Genomic DNA, 8809 nt, shown 5'->3' with positions numbered 1-8809 from the left:
GATTACACAGGTAACTAGTCGCACCTGGTTTGTTGGGTCTGAACTGATTGATGTTAATTTAGGAGGGAATAAAACCAGCAGATCTGTGGCCCACCAGGACCCAGACTGAGGGATGAGGTCGTGCGTTCACCAAACATGGGCAGGAACCTTAAGATATGAACTTTAAAAGCAATAAACCTGGAGGAATGCAGTGGGAATGCTTGTTACATCCCAGCAGCACAGCAGGTGTGTGTGTGTGTGTGTGTGAGGGGGGGGTCCACACACATCACCCCACGGTCTCCCGTTCTTCCGTCCATCGCCCCTCATTGGGGGGGGGGGGGGTTCCCCGGGTATCCATTCGTTTTGAGTAATGGTTCTGTTTTCCTCTGCAGTCCACCGGGCCAGGCCTAATGAAATTATCTGCAGGTTACCGGTGCCGTCAAATGAGATTTTCGCAGCAGAAAATGCACACATTTCAAAACCAAAGGGAGACGCTCAGTTTCAAAGGGGCTGCGCAATAAGCCCAGAATTTAATAACGGTTTTGCATGAAGCTGAGTCGCCAGGTTTTTCACTGAGAGGCCCTGTGAAATGAGGGCTCGCTAGGTAGGGATAGTTCAGTCACTGTCATTATCTACCATCCATAATCAGTAAATCTGCATCCTCAGATGGCATCAGATGGCCATGTTATTCGGTGAATGATGCAAAAAAGAAAGATGGACGATGGAGCAGTTTTGCTTTAATCTCTCGTGGGCTTGGTCGGTACGGAACGCGTCTCTGTCACACACAGACTCCACCCTTTGACGACATCACTTCGTTCAGGGGACCCGTGTTGTGGAGCCTCTGCTGCTAGTCGTGCTGATCGCGCTCGTCGTGTGAGCACAGGAAGGGTAGTGCAATATTTACATTACAGTAGATGATTTTAAAGGTATTGCCAGTTATACAAAGGCATAATATTAGCTAAGCTACACACTTTTTAGGAAAATTAAAATTACCGCAAAAAAAGATTGGTTCCAGCAGCTGCTTCATACAATGGTGTACATTCATACATTTTATTTAAATCACATAATTAAAAACAATTAGCTTCCTTGGAATCCAACAAACCTTACAAGTTAGGTAATTACCCCTTAATTAAGATGGGAAAACATAATTAAATGTAAAAAAACATAATGATATGCAAAGTAATTCTCTGTCGCCCATTCATATTTGCACTACATAAATGTTTGTGTGCCGCATGACAACATTCCAGTTTTTTTTTTTAACTGATGGAATACAGAATAGACCTGTTCTTTTATGCAAACATACAAACTGCAAAGTTAACTGATGGCAAGGCGACAAGTTTTCTGTAAATAAAATATGTGAAAGTGAAACGTTAAATCTTTAATTTAATCATTTCCAAAGCCCATTTTGATCAAAGGTTCTCTCTTATTTGAACGGGTTTTTTGTGTCAGAGAAACAGCATAAATGCACGCTCGTGCTCAGAGAAACAGCATAAATGCACGCTCGTGCTCAGAGAAACAGCATAAATGCACGCTCGTGCTAAAGTGAGTCCAGCATTTGCTGCAGTCATTCATGTCGTGTTTTAGAAGTTACAGCAGGAGTTTGACCACAGGGATAGATGCGCCACTTTGTGTCCAGAGGTTGACAAAAGGCTGTAGAAACGCAGTGATAACATCTCTTTATCGTCATCCTCTCTGTTTGTGGCCAACTATCAGGAGGACGAGTGACCCAGCTCTGGTTTTTTCAAATTCATCTTGATTATTAAACGGCCAAACTGTCAAACTCTGCAGGGCCACATTGAGAGCCATTCAGGGGCCAAACTCAGCCACGGTGAGAGTCATTCAGGGGCCAAACTCAGCCACGGTGAGAGTCATTCAGGGGCCAAACTGAGCCACGGTGAGAGTCTCTGGAAGGCAGTACCAGAGCACGTCCCGGTGGGCTGCCCCAGAAGTGCGGCAGCCGCGGACGCTGCCATCTGGTATTTTTGTGTCTGGGCGAAGGTTTGTTTCTCGTCACCGAATGGCTGCTATCGCTGCGGCGACAGAGCATGCTCTGCTGAAACCCCCCCCAGCCGGCCCGGCTCGTCTCCAGCTCCCTGGCCCTGCATTTTAAAGAGCCTCCGCATGGAAAAAAAACCTGCGGGGGGGGGGGGGGGCGGGGGCTGCGCTAAACACGCGACTCATCCAATGAGCTCCCCACCTTCAGAGAAAAAGCCCTCCAAATGAAAGCGAGCGAGCGAAGGAGAGGAGGGCTCATGGGAGAGCCTTTCCGTGCGGCGGAGAAGAGCCTCATTTTCTCCCGCCATCTGTTAGCGGTCCCCGAGCTGAGAGCTCCATTTATGTCAAACCTCCCACCGCCACAGAAGCAAGAAAAAGGAGGGAAAAACGCTGAGGAGGAAGGTAAGGCCGTCTACGGCCCATTTCAAACACGCTTATTCCCCTACATCACCGTGAACGAGCACTGCACCTATAACCCAATCATCCTCAAATTAGCTAGCCTGTTAGCAGCACAGAGTGACGTCAGTTAAGCACTTAAACCTAATACTGTGATTACAGTTGCTGTTTTGCATATTTTTAGGTCAATAGATTCCTGCTACTCTATTACAGTTAAACTGCTTTCTGAATCAATTTAAATGTTGCTGCCTAAAGCAAGCTAAATGAATCCAAGTTAATATTTATAAACACTAAATAATAGCTGCTGCATTGGTCGGATCATGATGTTCGCTAATTGAATCAAGAACCTAGTGCCTGTTTCGGTAAACATCTATGGTGTCTGCTATAGAGAACAACCACAGAATAATCTGATGTGCAGCATCTGTGGCTGTAAACTGTCTACAGGAAGTGAAGGCATTTCCACACCTGGAGGGGTTCATCACAAGTACACAAGATGCAAACGACAAAGACGGCTCCCACGTATGATCAAATGAAGGTTCACATGTTCCTTTCTGTGTGGTGCCTATTGTTTTTAGATCTGAAGACCTTGTAAAAATGTGTATTTATTGAGTTGTATGCAGCATTAATGTTTGCCCTCCTTGTCCTCCCCATATGATTCTCCGTCAGTCATCATCACACTGCAGAATAAAGTAGTTTTGCAATATTTTCAAAACACACACTATACCACTAGCCACTCAGAACACAAAACACTACATGTACTACAGGGCACATGGCCAGCTGCATGTTTTCCATGGCTACACCACAATTTAGCATCACAAAGACCCCTGCTGCATGTAAACCCCCCCCCCCCGCCCCCATGTGTGGAGCGTGCTGTATAACCCCCCGCCCCATGTGTGAAGCGTGCTGAGTGGAGCAGGCTGTATAACCCCCCCGCCCCCATGTGTAGAGCATGCTGTATGGAGCGTGCTGTGTGGACAGTGCTGTATGAAGCGTGCTGAGTGGACAGTGCTGTATGGAGCGTGCTGTGTGGACAGTGCTGTATGAAGCGTGCTGAGTGGACAGTGCTGTATGGAGCGTGCTGTATGGACAGTGCTGTATGGAGCGTGCTGTGTGGACAGTGCTGTATGAAGCGTGCTGAGTGGACAGTGCTGTATGGAGCGTGCTGTGTGGACAGTGCTGTATGAAGCGTGCTGAGTGGACAGTGCTGTATGGAGCTGCTATGGACAGTGCTGTATGGAGCGTGCTGTGTGGACAGTGCATGTAGAAGCCCTGCTGAGTGGACAGTGCTGTATGGAGCGTGCTGTTGGACAGTGCTGTATGAACGGCTGGTGGACAGTGCTGTATGGAGTGTGCTGTAGGGACAGTGCTGTATGAAGCGTGCTGAATGGAGCGTGCTGTATGGACAGTGCTGTATGGAGCGTGCTGTGTGGACAGTGCTGTATGAAGCGTGCTGTATGGAGCAGGCTGTATAACCCCACCGCCTGGCCTGGCTGCTCTCTCATGGCCTCTGTTGTAAGCGCAGGGTTCTTTTGCGCGGGAGCTGTCGGATCGATCTGAGGGGACGCGGTGGTGTGACCCTGCAGTCCCTGTGGGGGGGGCGGGCGTCCCCCCCCCACACAGCGCCTCTGTGACCTGAATGTTGTGCTTCGCCGGACACGCGCCCTGTAAGCTCGTGTAAACCGTACAGCACGGCCCTGACCTGCTCAGCCAGCCGAGCGCAAACGTGAGGAACACACACACACACACCACACACACATGCACACACGCACGCGCACATACACACGCGCACACACGCACAAGCACACTACATGCGCATACACACACACAGACACGCATGAGTACACACACGCACACATACGCATGTGTGCACACAGTGCTGTGTTAAGTCTCCTTAGTCTTTCGGCATTTTAAATGCATTAGCTTATAGAAAATAGTTATTTTTGTCATTTTTGTTACATTTTCTTGTAAAAAAAACAAACAAAAAAACAGTCATGGTTCTGTCAGAACTGCAAATGAAAGCAAAGTCGTCTCCGTTTCAGAAGGAGGCAGGAAGGGTCAGAAGAAACGAGCTTTGGCAGATGTAGCTCCAGGCCTCTCCGGCTGTTTGTGCTGTTTGTGTTGCTTGAGCAGCCTCCAAGGCCCCCAGATATCCTACGTATGTTCAGTTATTTGCATTCAATATGAAGAAACCCTCTTTTCCCTGACTGCACTGCAGCATTTGGTTTGTCTCAACAGCCTCTGCGAGGTATATTCAAATTTCTGTCTTGTGATGCTTTTCTGAACTAGTCGGCATTAGTGTAACCCCCATGCGAGTGGTGTGTCATTATAAAATCATGTCTAAACAGGGGATGCTTTGGATGCTGCGCAGCACTGTGTGTAACACGATAACATCAACACACTTTTTGCCGGCGAATCTCCCTGAATGTCTGCAGTCTCTTTAACACTCAAATCTACCAGGTCCCTCATTCTGTCTGTTTTATCCATGCGTTGTTCTCGTCTCTTGGCCCCAAACATGGACTCACATTAAGAGAAATGTGCAGTGTGTTGATTTGTTGTATTGTTCTTTTTTTATTGTTTGGTAATTATGCACTTAAATGCAATTTCAGATGCAATCTTTGGACATGCGAGTTACTGTCCGTCTAAGGTTCATGTCTGTGAAGATTAGAAAGGTCACATGACGATAAGGTAATGGATGCTCATAAATGCCCCACTGAGGGCTCCTGGTGGGGAAGTGCTTTTAAAGCGGCGATGGTCTGAACTCGAACCCGAGCTGCGGCAGTGTGGTCTGCCCTCAGGCTTCCCACGGGACAGCATGCGGTGGAGAGGTGCAGGCACTGAGCGAAACACACTTCCCCCGCTCACTCAGGCACTTCCTGTCTGACTGTCAGCCCTGTGCCGCGGTCTTTACTCAGAGCTTGAGGAAAACCCAGATCTGTCTGTGGAGCTGCATACTTCCATAGCCAGTTGATTTACCTGTAGTGTGGCATATGTGCTCCAGCAGTTAGGTGTGTTGCATGGTAAATCTCTGTTGCAATCACAAAGTTGCAGCACAGAATTTAGCCACATGCATTTCAGAAGATGTCTGACATTACAATTGTACCTAAGGGCAATTCAAGTGACAAGTGGAATAAGTTGTGTCTGAGAGAACACTGTAACTTTAAAGTATTAAAAAAAACAGACAGCAAAGGCAAAGATGGTCAAAGGCAATCAGTACATGCTACTGCTGCGACATTCCTTTGCATTGGCTTAGAAGGAGCTGCTCACCAAACACTCCCAGGTGACCTAGGATAGACTTTATTCCATAGGCCTCTGCGAACATCAGCTCTACACAGCCAAATACATCAAACCCAGATACCTTCCTCTACACACACAATAACCACAGGACTTTACAGATATAATGCTTTTTTCATTCAATTATTGAATCGTTCACTCATTCCACCCAACTGGAAGTGGTTTTGCTGACCAGGCAAAATGCAACATGCAAAATAATTCTTCCTCTGAAACTTTTTCACAAAAATTGAAGGCAGTGGCTCCAGGGCCACTATTATTTTGAGAAAAATAAAGCGCCTGTATGCTGTAACTCTCCATCCCATGTAGATATAAAAACAAACTGTCCACAGGGTCCTGTTCTGCTCAGACACGAGGCTCAGCTGATCTTACATACGCAAAAATCATTCTGCGCCAATAATAAGCAAAACTGCCATTCGTCTTCCTCACTGTTAATAACTCAGTTTTCTGAGGGTTGGAGTGGTCTGAGCTCCCAGGGACTCCTGGTGTTCATGACTCAATGCCAGCCTTGTATAACTATTTTTAAATGATCTATAGCTCTGTGATCGACTGTTTATGCCTTTACTGTTTATACTGACCTTTATCTCCATTTCTAAGCAACAACACATCTTTTCAGAAACTAATCTCTGAGCTGTCAAAATAAGGTTTCTTTGATGACATTTTATCCAGCCATCGGTCAAAATACCAGTCTAAAACCTGTCAAATAACACCAACACAAACACTACAGATAGGTATGAAGGGTGGACATGTAATTAACCTGGCCACTTTGCCAGCACCTTTTCATTAATGTCCAACAGTACAGTATGAAGACAGAGGGGTTTCTCTGTTCTCAGAGTCACACAGACTGTGACTGCTGGCTACTGTGTGAGATTTACCTGTCAGTGGCACATCAAAGCCAGAACTCCACCATCACCTGCATCTCTTTGAAGAGGTTCTGTGCAGCTCCCCCTGCGATGCACAGCACTTCTCACTCTTCAGCAGGTTCATTCAAACCCCACCTTTCCTCACCGACACACAGATAATGTCTCACGTTCGCAGACGCACACAAATACACTGTAATATAAAACATTAAAAATCCACATTAAAAATCTGGTCATGTTAAAAACCGTCACATGTTTGCATGCTCGGCTGTGATAGGTCAGCAAAGGGACACATGCAGTAAGACTTGGTATACAGCAAATGCTTTGATCTCTGTGGAATGAACACCGAGCATGCTGTCAATCACTGACATAATGAACAGATTCTTCAAGTGTGGATGTAATAAAATGGCCGGTGGAAATAAGGTTCAGAGCCTGCGTTATGGCTCAGTTAATGTATACATCATCTCTACAGACCATCGCCTTTGCAAGCCTTTGTGCACACTTCACATAGTGTAAATAATCATAATCACCGGCTCTAGTAAAGAAGACAAGGAGATGCTGGTTCTTTTTGCATTTAAATTGAATTTGTTGAAGACGAAAACACATCAGAATGTAACGGCGTATATGTGTCCGTCGTGAGGATAAGATTGAACGATTCAAGGTTTTTCAAACATGTTCGTAATGGATATTTTCCATGGGCCATGTAGAGCACCAGTTCAGCTTTCCATATGACTACTAATCAGCCATATGATTCTGTATTTTAAAATGACTGATTTGAATAAATTAAATTTTCACATACTCCTGTCATTTGTGAGCATCCTTAGCTATTTACTAATAAATCTTTTATTCTTGTCATGTTTTCCCATTTAAAAATGATAATTATTCAGCCCAGTGGAAGGCCATTAGGCTGACGTCGCTGCAGAGTTAATGTGACACGCCATTCTGAAATTCTGGGTCACCACTTTAGGGAGCTTTGTCCGTTTTTGCAGCTCAAATCAGTTGCTGACCTCTGCAGGTCCGGCAGATGGCTTTGGCTTGAATCTTGTCTCCATTTTGAATGCGTTTCCTGTCTCAAATGGGATCAGATGGGGCGTACGCGGCGACCTGCTGGTGCAGTGGAAATGCTCCGTTTAGAGAGCTGCCACGTGTGAACGGCTCAGCCTCTCAGAGCTCCCGTCTCTACGGAGCGCGCTCAGTATGGCGAGGCTACGGAGCGCGCTCAGTACGGCGAGGCTACGGAGCGCGCTCAGTGCGGTAACACTATGGAGCGCGCTCAGTACGGTAACACTACGGAGCACGCTCAGTACAGCAGCGCTACGGAGCACGCTCAGTACGGTAACGCTACGGAGCACGCTCAGTACAGCAGCGCTACGGAGCACGCTCAGTACGGCGGCGCTACGGAGCGCGCTCAGTACGGCGGCGCTACGGAGCGCGCTCAGTACGGTAACGCTACGGAGCACGCTCAGTACGGCGGCGCTACGGAGCGCGCTCAGTACGGCGGCGCTACGGAGCACGCTCAGTACGGTAACGCTACGGAGCGCGCTCAGTACAGCAGCGCTCAAGGACACTGGCTCACATGACCTACATTTCAGCTCTGCAAATTTGTTAGATCACAGTTTCAGAGTTTCGAATTTCACAGGCTCTCATGCAAAAAATTTGTCTTCTGATATCTCACCAGTTTCCATTGCGACAGGTAAACTCTGAGGCCACACTCAGGTACACAAAAGGTTTTAAAGACGCTGTGCACCCTGGGTAATCTTGAATAAGTTCTGACGAGAACAATAATTTGCATGAAAAACAAAACTGGAAAGCTCTGGGAAAAATGTGTTATCTGCTGTGCTCTGTGATTCGAACAGTGTGACGAAATGCTTTCATATGATTCTCAAATAATATTTTTGTTTCATTTCACCAAGATATTTGCTCAGATATTGTGGAACATGCAGTGTTGTGAAGGGCAAGTTTGTCTTATAAAGTCAACACATCTATTTATTCATCCAGATCTCAAAGGGACAAACTCAACTTTCACCATCCACTAAAACAGCTTCTCTGATTCATGCACATTGTACATCTTACACCAGAATCCACACAACGCATCAGGTTTGGTGGGGAGGCATTGCAAGTCTCAGTCTGTCATAGTGAGAAGCAATTAGGCTACCAGTCAAGAAACAGACAAACTTTGTTTCTTTCACACTAAACAACCTCATTTAAAATTTCAACAATAGGCCTAAAATAGGCTTAACATCATTTTTACATATTTGCTTTCTTTGATTCTTTGTGCTTGATATAACTGA

The sequence above is a fragment of the Anguilla rostrata genome, chromosome 2, assembly GCF_018555375.3.
Source record: "Anguilla rostrata isolate EN2019 chromosome 2, ASM1855537v3, whole genome shotgun sequence".
Classification (NCBI taxonomy): Eukaryota; Metazoa; Chordata; class Actinopteri; order Anguilliformes; family Anguillidae; genus Anguilla; species Anguilla rostrata.
Note: the sequence above shows the minus strand (reverse complement) of the source record.